At 37.4% G+C, this 14,638-nt stretch overlaps 1 protein-coding gene and 1 long non-coding RNA gene across 7 annotated transcripts in view; one reads left to right on the forward strand and one right to left on the reverse strand.

Moving 5' to 3' along the window:
• The window catches only part of Fas3 (fasciclin 3), a 491,319-nt gene that overhangs the window by 237,252 nt on the left and 239,429 nt on the right, over positions 1-14,638 (forward strand). The gene's annotated exons all lie outside the window — the stretch shown is intronic.
• LOC141450684 (uncharacterized) lies at positions 1,892-12,972 on the reverse strand. Its single transcript, XR_012456227.1, has 3 exons — positions 12,931-12,972; positions 12,026-12,286; positions 1,892-2,080 (listed from the first exon to the last, which is right to left on the reverse strand). It is a non-coding gene; the product is annotated as an uncharacterized lncRNA (long non-coding RNA).

The following is a 14,638-nucleotide window of genomic DNA, read 5'->3' on the forward strand; positions in this document are numbered from 1 at the left end:
TGGAACACCGTAGTTTCAAATGAGATTCAAGTTTAAATCTCGAGCACTATAGTTGCGAGTAAAAGGGTGGAAGTGTTTCCGCTTGTTTTCTTTTTGAAGTGGGATCAATGAATTGACGACAATTCTTGTTCCGAACAAGTTTGGGAAATCAGGCTATATAAGTTTGTCAACACTTAATCGAATTCACAGTAGTCCTTGGATTCTCAAATAGTTGATGGAAGTTTTGGTAAAAGGGAAAGGTAAACGGCTTAGAAAATTGGTCCAGTAGGCGATGATGAATATTACATAGGCTCTCGCCGGAAGTTTCTGTGTACTATGCTAAATAGTTGGCTGAACTGCTCTTCAAGCTAAGTTTCAATCAATGCGCCCGCAAACCCTTTTAAGTTATTTTGGATGACCAGCAGCAATGGAAGCAATGTGTCACGATAGCCGAGCGGTTAAGAGACAAGACCTGCAAAGCTAATTTGTATTGTTGGTTAGTAGGTTCGATTCCCGGTCTTTAGGCCTTGGAATTTATCTAATGGTTAATAAAAGAAATTTACAGTAAAGTAGGTTAGGCGGTTTATAGACTAGGCCCGCAAAGCTAAGATGTATTGTTGGTTTAGTAGGTTCGATTCCCGGTCTCTAAGCCTTGGATTTTATTTAATGGTTAATAAAAGAAATTTACAGTAAAGTATAGTTAGCTAATCGCCTCCGTCCACGGCACCTAATTTGGTAGTTGGAAGCCCGCCTGAAAAAATAGGCATTTACTTTAGGAGTACTTTTACTTTACTCCTCAGTACATGAGGAAACAATCCAAGAAACTATTGCTTCTTAGATTAGCGGAAGCATTACGATAGAGTCAAATTTTGGGAACACCGTCATTGTTAGCCAGATCATCTGCTCACCTGAAGAGCCATTCAACCAAATGTTTTTAACCTGTTTTTTGTTAAAAAAAAAAGTTTTCCTAAGGGTTCTGGTACATTGACTCTTGTAGAGCTCTGGGGATGCTGTGACCTATCTTTCTTCAATTCAATGATGATTAAGGTCATTGCCCTCACTCTATCATCCAAGAAAATTTAATTAAGAGAAAAATTAAGTGACTGTTCTTATTATTATTTTTTTTTTTCATTGCTCTCTTGAGGCCCCTGATGATGATACACACTAAAATTAACAAGCCTAACAAGGCTAATCTAGTTGTGACCGGAAGTCTCTATTAACTCCTAAATACTTATTAATATAAGATAAACACGTGGCTTAGATCTAGCTTTAACTAAAAATAGACTTGGTCCAGTCAATGTGTTTACAATTAGGGATAAAAGAATTCGATTTGAACACTCCCAGGACTTGGTGTTAATTGTGACTTTCATTTCCTTGAAACATGGAAAATTTCGTTCCTTGAAGCTAAATATTAGTTGGCACCCACCAGACCAGCAGGGTCAGCTGTAATCAGAGGGAAGATGATGCTGAAAAACGATTTTCTTAGAAATAATTACAGGTGTCCAGCGTGAAACATTAACTTTTCTTTTTCTTACTGTAATTTACGTAGTAGAAGAACCCACACAAGTCGTAATTGACCAGTTTTACGAACTCTGGAGTCTTCAAGACTATATTTCCGGTGAAAATGTTACAGCTGATTATACCACTTTCTGTAATCAGCTGTAAAATTTTTCAGCCTTCTCTCATTGTAACAAAACTTCTAAAACAAAAAATGATTCTTCTATTTATCTTCCATTAGTAGTGCTAAAAATAGCAAAACTACTCAAACAGTGACGTGGAAGCTGTATTATTCATCTCAATCGTGACACATGCTAGGAGGAGTGAGGAGTGTCTTGGCAATTACTAGAAATCATTATTATTTTTATTAGAAATTTATTTTTTCATCTAAACATACTTTAGTCTTTTTTCCTTACTTAGTCATCGATTTACCGACCAAGAGAAAACCTCCATTTCTGCCAGTATCCACAACTTCTCGGCGGACTTGCCGTCCTTCTGTTTCCTTATAGGACCATCCACTTTAAGAACCATCTAAGAGGAAGTCGTAGCCCTGATCTGAGCTGGTGTACCCACGATGATAGGGTCAAATATCGTATTCTCAAAACTTTACAAACAAATTTAAAAAGTAGTATTAGTTACATTCCTGTAATGTATTGTAAAATTTTCTCCTTTGTAATTTGAGAATTACAAACTACAATTAGTGACTGCCACTAGTTAATAAATAGGTTCGTAAATGATAAAACACGCTAAACTTGTAACAAAACTGATTTATTACACAGCACAGTAAATAACATCTAACTAACAACACAACTATTTACTGAACTAATTTACTGAAGTCACAACGGTTCATCTTTAAACACTTATTTCATAAATTCACAAATACTGTCTACTGGAGCCGTTCTCTTGGATTTTATACAGTTCTAGAATGCCTAGGAATCTGCTAGAAGCTTACAGTCTAATCTAAGGCATTTCTGTCTGTCCCTGGTCAAGTCTAGATTTCTGGCTTATGCTAGCTCTTCCTAGTGGTTCCCTAACGAACCAGAGGTTCCATCTCCTACCAAGAGATGGCGCCAAAGTCACTTCGTTATAGTTTTTTTTCATTATCCATACAATATTAAGACAATTAAATTTTCTGTCATTTAATTACTGCAATTACTAGAGATTTTTTCAATGTTCAGTGAGCCTGAAGACGACTATTTCTGGTGTATATTCAAAACCGGAGATCTGATTGATCCTGTTACTTCTGATAAGAGAAGTATAAGGTTCTTTTTTTCCTAAAATAGAGGTGATATTAAAATCTAATAATTGAATAAAACTGAATATTTTTTTGGCCTCAAACGGGATAAACAATCTGGAACTGGGTTATTATTCATGGCCTACCTTACGCGATCAATATGGCACAAGGTTTCCTGGCTAATGTCACAGTTTCCCTAAAATCAAGAAAGTATTGTAGTCCTGTCAGTTTTACGAAATGTGAGTGTTCCTCCCGCTCCCAGTGAAGCACAAGTCCTACAGGACTATTGGTTTGGCGCAGATCCAACACTGTTGTTCTTCGTAGCAATTCTTCTTTTAAAAAAACCACTAACCCTAGACGATACTGGATCTTTTTTTTCCAGTTCATTTGCGGATTGAAATGCTCATAATGTTGTGAAGTGCGCTAATTATGTTCCCCAATTCGTTATAAAGGTGTCATCAATCCGGAAAACATGGCACAACCCCCATGTTTTTCTCTTCCCGCAATACCCAAGCTTCCAACTTAGACTCCAGAAGGAACCTTCCCGGAAACCTAAAACGAATTTCCCTCGCCTAATTTTACAGATAAAATTTATGTAATTATAAAGTTTAAAGAGAATTTATGAAGCGATTTTCCGGAAAATCTGGGAAAGAAAACTTCAGTCAAGTGGTATATGATCGCTACGTTGCAACCGGATGTGCTGACGACACCCACTTCAAATAAAATGTTAAAAACAAACACGTACAGTTTTTTAAAAATTATTTTCTCGTACTCATGGAGGAAATCAAAACGTATATTTCCCGGTGAAAAGTCGATATCGTTAAATTAGACTCGATCGCAATACTTCCAGGGAAAGTAATCAAAGTTTAATTGCTTAATAAAATTTTATATTCTGAGATTTAGGAATGAATTACTGGTTAAACAATTACAGTGGTGCCAATCTTTAAGAGTATAACCTTTTCTGTGTAAAATATCATAACTCTGCAAAAGTTCCCTTCTTAAAATCCATTACTAATCTTTAAATATTCAGAATTTTGAAACTACAATACATTCACCAGTGAATTGGTTGGAGGCTACATTAGGTTGGAATAATGCAAAGTGACACCGCGATTTAATGTTAAAGTTTGCTTTACCGTAGCCATTTTGGAGAGAGAGAGAGAGAGAGAGAGAGTGGAACGGCGATATTCTATTGTTTCTGTCTGTTTGGGGGAATGGGTGACGCAATGCCGGAAAAGGCATTTATACGTCATCATAAAACAAAAAGGAGGGAGTAACCGTCGTCTCGGTGGTGGTGGTGGATTTTACTGCTCCATTATTGTCGTAAGTCCTTTTGTGATTAAAAAGAGCTTAAACTATCTATTTAAAAGCTTTGTGTTCTTATATATATATCAGAGTATCCATTATTTTGAAACGGAACAATTTAGCTTCTCTTTTGTGCGTCATTTAATTAACAAATCTTTTGTAACCACTCGCAAGACTTAATCTGACTCAAACAAGGGCAATTTTCAGACTGTATTTAATTCTTGTCCAACAATATATAGTTTGGAAAAATGGAGTGTCTCTGTTGCATTGAAGGCACTTGGGGAGTAACGACCCCAAGGGTTACCATAGCTACACCATGCACAACTCACCAGAACAGTACACCCTTAAGGGCACAATTAGTATCACAGCCTTGGAAGCGATCCTTCCAGAAAAACTTTAAAGGCAGCAAAAAAGACCTAAAGGGCACAGCCCCACCACTACGCTAAGGTACTACGGGCTAGTCCCTCATATCCCCCGAAAATCAGCAGTCCTTTTGGAAAGCTTTGGAGAAGACGCAAAAGATGAGTAAGAAGTCGAAGAAGAAAAACCCTGTTGAATACAGCTGAAGTCCCACCCGACTTTATCTCGTATCCCCCTCCACCATTGCTACTTACCTGGGAAACTGAGTCAGATAGAAGTTATACATCTAGCGTGTTCTTGGTTGATTGGTTTTGGATTGGATTAGGTGATTTTCGGTAGAGGGAAACTCCCTTTACGGATGCTCCATCCTCAGAACACAGTCACCATTATAATGGAGCTGCATAAATTCTAGTTAACGAAGCTCAAGGGAAGGGAGACGAGGGACGCGGAGAATGGAGCTAAGCTTGTCCTGTTATTTAATTACTGCGACTGTTTTATTACCAGGATTCACCAGCGCGCTAGAAAAGAATCACTTAATTGTAGTGACGTAAACATTTATACGTCATGTTGCTAGTTATTAAAGGATACGCACATTTTCTGTTCTATTATTTGAAACGGAAGTTTTTTGCGCTTTAAAAAAAAGAATGGGAAAGACTAAAACGGTTCTATCTGATCAGCTGGACTAACTTACGTAGCCAAAATTATAACTTAGTTTCTTCAAGGGTCTTCATTACCACGAAGCAAATCCTTAGTTTGCGATATTCTCGTGCTTTTTTTTTTTTGCCACCACGGAATCTGAGAACATCCCACAAAATGACTGGAGAGAAAATCTCAGGCTGATACTTGCTTGCCTCACTCAATAAGCCTGTTTAGGCTTATACTAATCTAATCGAAGAACAGTTCGAAAATCGGCTTGGATAGAAAAAAAAAAGGCTAAACCGTGGAAAACTCCGGAAATTTGGAAAAAATATAAACTACCTCCGGATAATAACACAAATTTTCAGTTTGTTTTTCACAAAATTTACAACAGCTGATACAAAAAAATTTTTTAAAAAATAATCCTCATTCCAGGACAGCAAACATTTAAAAAAAAAAACAGTAACGGAAAACATAAGAGAAAGCGGAAATGGAAACAGGATTTAATGAGATAATCCCCGCCAATTCTGTCGACCATTGCGCCAACTCCAAGCCAACTGTTATCTAGATAATAAAAAAGTGAATTTACGGAAGTTATCCGCTTAACTGTCCGTCCCCCAGGCTGTGCACTACTACTTGTAGGTATTCTTGAAAGGAAGTTAATACTTTATCTGCGGTGAGAGATATAACTACTACAATAACAGCTGCCTTTATTGTTGTTGACAATTATTATTAGTTATTATTTTTTATAGTTTATTTTGACTTTTATTTTTAAGTATTTTCGATTTATTTTGCGATTATGTAAGAGTTCTTTGTGCAGAAACTTCGTGTTTAAAAACATTATCTAATAACTTTTAAAAAGAGATTGTACTTTAACAGCAACTCTTTCTAACTTTGAAAGCAAACAGTGCTGCCAACTGTTAGCCTTTAAAAAAAAAAAATATGGCGTCAACATTCTATTTATTTTTAGTCTCGAATTTTCTGAAACATTCTTCGAACTCTGTATAATTTGAAACCTATAATTTTATACTTTTACTAAACACTTAGTAAGTCCATAATCAGAGGTGATTACGAACTCATTTTAGGGTGACAAGCGAAATCATTTTAGGGAAACACGCATTTTAGGGAGATGAAAATGTATTATATAATTTTAAATAATACAGCGATTAAAGTGGAGTATATTGAGGTATTTATTGTGAATAATGGATCTGGCAAACTTTCCTCAGATCAATGATCATAAAGTGGGGTCATTTAATTTTTTTTCTAATGTGATTGCAAATATTAAAAAGTTAGGGTTTTTCAAAAATTTTGACTCGCCGAGCTCAAAAAGGTTCGCCTTAACTCCTTTACGAGGAATGTTTAGTCCCAATAAACCCTCAGAAGGGCCCAAAACGAACTTTCATTCATAAAAAAAGAAGTTTACCATAAAAGTACTAGGCTTGGGGGCATCAATCATATCTCTTACCTCTGCTTGATACCCCTCTGGGCAAGTGCTCCTTATAGCAGTGGACCAAAAACGGAAGGAATGAGAACTTGTTCCAAAGCCGGAATTTAGCTAATCGGCAATTGCATCACCTCTATTCACCTTCGGGTTTGGGAGATGGTCAAAGGCTCTAGCCACGTATAACATCTGGGGAGGACGTTTATCAGATAAGTTGTCCTACTCCAATCAACGGTTTCTTATCTGTGGTTGGCACTGAGTTGAGAATGGAGGCTTTCTAGTTACTGTGTGCCCTCTCTTGACTGTAGGTAGTCTTCCTTGATTAACTGACTGGTAAGGGCTGTTCACAAGTAAGTTGGGAAGATATCAGGTAGTGGAGGAGCAAGAAATTACCCTTGAAGAGGAATCTTGTACCTGGGAATGGTTGACAAAAGAAGTAGCAATCCCTGGCTACGGGTTCTGCTTCTCCAGACACTGTCGGATGGTTTTATTTAAGCAACCAATTATGCCTGTTGAAAACTGTAGACTGTCCAGTAAAGGGATACATCTGAATGACTATTTGTATCAAAAACCTTGTCGCTGGTCGTAGACTAATTGTAAATAGCCAACTTTTCGAGTTCAAACACGATTCTAACACCTTTCCACTTTTGAACTCTAAAACAAAACTCAATTTTAAGCACAGATCTCGGCTCAACCTTTGTGTGTGTGTGTGTGTGTGTGTGTCGCTGACTTCCCTTAATTGGATAAAGGAAGTTTATTGCTGGGCCTAGTGAAGAGGAGACTACCTGACGGTGGAGACGGTGTAATTTTAATTAGAACTTCAAGAGGCGGCCAACTTCCGCCAGGCCGACATAGAATTAAGGATCATTAGATAAAAAAAAGAGTAACTCTTGCATAAATTCAAAGTTTTAGATAAAAAGAAGGTTAACTGAGGAAGCTGGAGCACAGTTTTAAGGAGCAAGTTCACTCCTCCAGTTCTCCTCCATGACGTCACATTTTTTTTTATCATTAGTGACGACCACTCTGAGTGCAATCAGTTCCTCTCTTAGATAGAAGTTAGTATTTCTGGTATTACGCGATTTGGAGCTAGGAAACTCATTACAATGGCCGCAGCGTTTCCAATTTACTCTCTTTCACGAGGTAAAGAAAATACATTGCGTTCGTTACACATTTCAAAATGAGATTTCCACTGGAGAAAATCTTCAGTTTTCTTTCTGTGTGGGTGTGTGTGAACAGAATTTTCTCAAAAACGAAAACTTGTTATTTAGTTTTGGCACGATTATCGCGCCACTTCCGGTTATGGTTAAAATCAGACGATCCGAAATGTGTGAGCACTTGAATTTTTTTTTTGGTCGAAAGTGGCCTCCATCGATTTTCTTCAAACTTCCTGTAGCCTTTTTCATTACACTTTCAATTACTTTTTAAATGAAACATTTTCTCGGGTCACATGATTTTTGCACTTCTTTAAAATGATACTTGAGAGAACGAAATATAGATAGCCGCCGATCTAACAGCTGTTTCGTTAGAGAGTTCACGATAGTATGGTAAATGATTTTGATTAGTTAACATTTCGACTGGGAAGATCCAGTCAACTCTTCTAGCACATATACGATATATTGAACTAAAAGGAAGTGAGAAACCGCCGTATTTCAGGCAAAAACTAAACATTAAGACACGATCTCACAGAGAACACCGGAAGGGACTGTGTGATTTTCAGTCCCGAAGATTGGATCAACATATAAATGAAGAATTATTGCAGTCTGAAGGGGGCACCTATTTGACCCAGAATTGTGTGTGGGGGGAATGCGTACGTAACATACCAATGGGAAGCAGTAGGCTCTATTTTAGAGGTTTATATGAAAATCTATAGCCCAACTCATGAGGTAAGGTGCTGCCCGGTAAGGTGATGACGCTGCTCACCAAGAAACAACAACCTTCAAATCCATTTCAATTCCACATTTCCGGCTTGTAGTAAAATGTCTGCAATCCTGCTCAATCAAGAATACGTTTTCATTTAATAATATTGTAGTAGTGCCAATTTCCGTTTTAAAGTGCACTGAATGGCAAAAAAAAGAGAAAGAATAGTTTTTACAAATTTGTGCGATGTTTGTCACAGCAACTCTAACACTCAAATTCGCTGAAATGAAAACATACTTCGTTTGAGCACCACCAAAGAGGATGCCACAATGAAGTTGTATGTAAAAAAATCGGCCAATCGGTAGTAAAGATTTCACTGAATGTGTTCAGGGAGGAGTCAAGGAATAGGAAAGTGACCGGAAGTGATGGAAATGTTAAGGAAGTAGGAATAAACACAGCTGCTGTAAAGCAGTTCCAAAGACTTTTTCGTTTTTAGACAACTTGGGTGAGCTCTCAGTGCGGACACGTGTTAATTCTACAAATTCCCCCCCACCCAGGAAGACCCCCCCTCTCATGGCCTCTCTCTGGGGGAAAGAGGTAGGAGTTAGCTTCTTTTGAACTCTGAACTTCGCGTACTCGAAAGTATAATGTACAGTTTAAATAGAATTCCACATTTGAGACCAGTCGTTTGAGCAGAAGTGTCCTTTCACTGAATGTGTCCTTCCACGTCACCTAAGGTACGAGGGTCGTTTGAAAAGTCCGTGCAAAAATAAAAACTACTTAATTTTTTGGGGTAAACCTTTTTTATTTTTCAACATAGTCTCCTTTTAGGCTTATACACTTCGTCCAACGCTGCTCTAGTTTGTTGATCCCTTCCGAATAATAGGATTTGTCCAAGTCTGAAAAATAGCCATTCGTTTCTGCAATCGCCTCCTCGTTTGAATAAAATCTTTTTCCCGCCAGCCATTTCTTCATATTGGGGAACAAATAGTAGTCCGAGGGAGCCAAGTCTGGAGAATAGGGGGGATGTGAAACGAGTTGGAACCCTATTTCCATTAATTTTGCGACCACAACTGCTGAAGTGTGAGCTGGTGCGTTGTCGTGTTGGAAAAGGACTTTTTTGTGGGCCAATCGTGGGCGTTTTTCTTGCAGCTCGGTTTTCAAACAGTCCAATAACGATGAATGATATGCACTTGTAATAGTTTTACCCTTTTCCAGATAGTCGATGAGGATTATTCCTTGCGAATCCCAAAAGACAGTCGCCATAATCTTCCCGGCCGAAGGAACGGTCTTCGCCTTTTTTGGCGCAGATTCCTCCTTGGTAATCCATTGTTTAGATTGTTCTTTGGTCTCAGGAGTGTAGTGATGTATCCATGTTTCATCTACAGTGACGAAACGACGCTTAAAGTCCTGCGGATTCTTCTGGAACAGCTGCAAACCGTCCTTGCAACACTTCACACGATTTCGTTTTTGGTCAAGCGTGAGCAATCGCGGCACCCATCTTGCGGATAGCTTTGTCATGGTCCAAATGTTGATGCAAAATATTATGTACCCGTTCATTCGAGATGCCCACAGCACTAGCAATCTCACGCACCTTCACTCTTCTGTCATCCATCACCATAACATGGATTTTATCAATGATTTCTGGAGTAGTAACCTCAACAGGGCGTCCAGAACGTTCAGCGTCACTTGTGCCCATATGGCCACTCCGAAAATTTTGAAACCACTTATAAACTGTTCTAATCGAAGGTGCAGAGTCACCATAATGTTTATCAAGCTTCTCTTTAGTCTCCTGAGGCGTTTTGCCTTTCATAAAGTAGTGTTTAATCAACACACGAAATTCTTTTTCGTCCATTTTTTGAAAATCACTCGACTTCATCGATTCAAACGAATGCCAAACACAAAGAAATAGACCGATCTGGCTGAAACTTGGTGTGTGTTCTTCCAAGAGATGCTACTAACTAAACATAACATCGATACGCGCCAGTAGTGCTATCTCTCTGACTTTGCACGGACTTTTCAAACGACCCTCGTAAGTTTGAAGAGACAACTGCAGCATCTCGTGCAGATTGCAGTTTAGAAAGTCGCCCAATATCACATGTTACCAATGTGAATATTTAAGTCAATTGTTGGCCAGTTAATCGTTAACAGAAAACCATTTTCTGTTCTAATAATTTTTTATTGTTAAAAATGTGATAGACTTCCTGATTACCTGACTTCCTGCACAACCAAAAGTTACGTCTCCCTTACCATGAGGTTACTACCGGCGCTCGGAAAAGCGCACAGTTATGGTACGTGAAGTTTTCCAATTACAATAACAATAATAATGCTCCAACCAAAAAGAAAAGTACTTAAGAAAATTAAATTACTCCTGAATGGTAGTTCTGGACAAATCTAAGGATGACGTAGAATATTAGTTTCCACTCCATTTAACATCTGAATAGTTTCCTAGTCTGTCTGTGGACTTGCGAGACTGGATTGTCATCCCATAATGCCAGGAAAGTTGGTGTTCAGTGTCCCCTACTTGCCCTCGGGTCCTGGAGTCTTCTCTTATTACAGCAGGCTGGATTCTTTTTCCCTTTTGCGCTCTTTATATTTCCTTTTTAATATTTCATCAGACAAATAATGCTATCAAGCGTGAATTGTTCATCGCTTATTGGGTTCTGTAGTATTATACATTTTTATAAAAGATTTTCCGGTTTTTCGCTGGAATTTATTTATGTATTTGAAGTGTACTACTGAGAGCGAGTAAATAACCCGACTTTGGGCTGGAATTAAGGTGAGTGTCCAAAAACTGCTTTTAAACCATTTTTTTCAGAATGAAATATTTACTTAATACCACTTGGTTGCTATTTTATAGCAAATGCTTTTCAAGTACACGTCATTGCTTCTTTCTTTGCCTTAACATTTTTCCCAACCATTTCCGCTTTTTTCGGGAAGCGGTTAGGGACGATTATTATTTTTTCTGGGTTTAAACTAGGGAAAAAGGGCTGCTGAAAGGGCTCAAAACAAAATAAAAATGCATTTACGGGGGCAAAAGTACTAGGCAATGTGATTCTAGAAATTTTGGTCTGTAGATATCAATGGGGAAGATTTGACCTACGATGGTCCATCCGAGGAATCTTGGTCCATCTCAAACGATTCGCATGATAGCGTAGCACAGTGATGGCGAACCTATGACCCACAATTGCTAGGCAACCATTTGTTTGTTTACGCGGTTTGATTTAGATTTTCTAATTGTGGTGGATAATTTATACTCTATCTGTATTTTTTTCAATCACGCATTGACCCAAAAGCCTTTTTAAATGCTATCTATAACCTTTAGTTTGATCATTACAGTTCTAAAACGCAAATGATGACAAATGCTTTTGTAGTATTTGAAATAAAGCAAAAGTGTTTACAAAATATCAAATAAAATGTATAATTTTACTCATATTTTGTTTGTTAAAAAAATCGACAACCCAAAGCAAATAACCATATATAGATTTTTCTTCAGATAAAACACACTTTTGTTCAGGTTTTGATCAGTTATGTTTTGTAAAAAAGAGACTTCCATAGCCACTTGTTTCGTCCCGTTATACCCATTAAGCCATTTTAAAGATGTTTAGTTTTGAAAATATTCAGTTTAAAAATTTTTAAACTTAACTCATGTGCAAATGGGCATTAGTGACCCAAGAGCTAGTACTAAAAAAAAAAAAAATGAACAAAATTTGACCCACGTCTCAAAAATGTTCGCCATCCCTGGCATAGCACCTCTTCGTTATCCTCATTGCTGTCGAGAGACGATTAAAGCACATTTAGTTTTTACTGGATTTCAAGTGTTCATACAATCAGGTTTTCCTTGAAAATTTACAGTCCAAATTTCCTTCTTCATTCTGAAGAGTTTTCTTTTAGGGCCATCATTGTTCACCTCTTTTTCCAGCAAACTGATTTAGTCTGATTTAACTAAAAAATTCTTCAAGCAAATCTTGTGAGGCAATCTTTGGAAAAAAAGGGGATGAAAATGGAAAGCTCCTAGAATGGAAGAAGAAAACTATCCTGGTGAGACGGATAGACGCGTTCATCCAGTCAGTTGTTCCTCCATCCAGTGCAGTCAAGCAATAATAATAGTGTTATATCAACAAAAAGAAAACTTATTGTAATGCTGAGAGTTTTGTTAAGCTTTCACGTTTAAATTCAATGAACAGTAACTTCTTTGAAACTAAATTATTCGCCGCCAAACTGTTGACATTTTGCTGGATTTTTACGCCGCAAGTGCTTATTTCCATCTCTACTTGGCTTGCGTAATCAATTTCAACACATGTTCCATTTCATTATTATGTAAATTACTGTAGATAATGCCTTGCAAAATCAAATTTACATTAAGGTAAATAACCAGTTAGGTATATATATATATAGTTTTTTGATGTTTTACATGAAAAATATTTAAAATACAGCATGTTCTGTGAAATCAAGAGTTCTTAGTACAGTCGACTCTCGATAAATCGAAATCCAAGGGATTACAAGAACAATTCGAATTATCGAAACTTCGAATTATCAAGAGGGGGAAAAAAATTCGAATTATTAAGAGTTTTTATTATGTATATAAAATATGTATATATATTGAAAATACGTATGAGCTTACCTAAGTTTTAGACATATATAGCCTCAAGTAAAAAAGTAAAAATAATGAAAACGACAAAAAAGAACAAAAAAATTACATATGTAATATAACATTCCAATAAATAATAATATACATATGTACCTAATTAAAAAAATGAAGAACAGTTTTTTGTTACAATGTGGCTTGACTTAGTCAGTGACTTAGAATTGTAGAAAGCGTTGATGGTGGAATATTGAAAGTTTTGGCGATATCTTTCTTTTTTTCGAACCATTTTTTTGTTGTCGGACACAGTAAGGGAGACGTACTTCCCCTTCGTGACAAACTAAGATAGAGAATTGGAAAGTTAAACCGGGCTGAAAGGAGGGAAACATTTCGCAGGAAATGATCAATAAGCGGAAAATGAGAAGTAAACATTACTAGGGAAAATCAGAATCATAAAGAGGTTTGAAGCGGCCTCTTTCGAATTATAGAGCCTTCTCTCCCCCTGTTGTTAAGGGAAAAGGATTTCTAGTTATCGAGCGTACACGAAATACACTGCATTTTTTCGATTTACCGAAGTTAACAGCTAGTAGAGTTTGAATGATCGAAAAATTCGAATTATCGAGAGTCGATTGTATGACAAAAAAAATTGTTCAAAAATAATGGATTTCTCTAGAACTACCTAAAACTAATTTAAACCGGAAAAAGTTTGATGCGAACTCACAGATGCTTACTTCCGCCGTAATTTATGGAATCAAATCTTTTGCAATTATTTATTGGGTAAAATGGTACTTCCGCCCAACCGATTTCCTTTTTTAGTTTTGGAATTTCACTTACATTTTGAGTTCCTGTTAGTATTGTACTGATAGTGAGACCGTACATTACGATTTTGAGGGACGCTTAATCCCACCTCTCCTCTAAGAACTGCCAAAGAAACATCTGGCTTGGAAAATGCTCGATGTACAATGTATAGCTAATATCTTTGATTCTATCGGTTGTAGTTCGCGTGTAAGAAATCTCTATCTCCCCTAGGATCAAGAAGACCTTGTCTACGCTCCTGTATCTTTCTATTTATGAAATGGGGACAAATGTTAAATTTACAATAAATAGATACCTATACCTTTTAAAAGACCTTATTTGCGTTCATTTTCTATTTTATTTTATTCTTCCCTCTCCAAGGCTTCCTGTTCCTTTCTTTTAATCATGACTTTGAAAGAAGTTGTGAAAATAGGGAATGGCCCTAGTTAAAATGGTGCTTAGTTATTTAAGCACGTTGGTAAAAACCTAATTAACTTGAAAGTAGAAGAGCTTCGAGTGGAATGGTAAGGTTGTAACGTCACTTACAAAGGAACAGCATGCAAAAGAGCATGCTGTTCCTCCTTTTGTAGTCAGCATGAGAGGAGTAGGGCTGGCTGATAGTCTTCTAGGGCTAGGCGGGTGGTGGGGGGAGAGGAGCCACTGCCCAAGCAAAGTCGATATTACCTTTAAAAAGGGCTCAGGTGGCCATCCTTTAAGAGTGCTTGAATTTTGCATGGCTCCGTGTGCTCGTGTTAAGCTTACCTTATAAATTAGTTGAAGGTGCTAAGGGGTGGTGGAGTTGTCCCTAGTAAGGGTGTTTTACTTTCTTCATCAGTAGCTGAGTTCGGCAGAGTACTGTCTCCTCTCGCACTGCCAGTGTCTTGTAACCCAATTAAAAGTCGGCCACTTTTCTAGACCTCCTTCTCCAAATTTTGTTGGGGGAATGTGCTCT

Source organism: Rhodnius prolixus, unplaced genomic scaffold (genome assembly GCF_049639745.1).
Source record: "Rhodnius prolixus isolate KJV_2025 unplaced genomic scaffold, Rpr scaffold_8, whole genome shotgun sequence".
NCBI lineage: Eukaryota > Metazoa > Arthropoda > Insecta > Hemiptera > Reduviidae > Rhodnius > Rhodnius prolixus.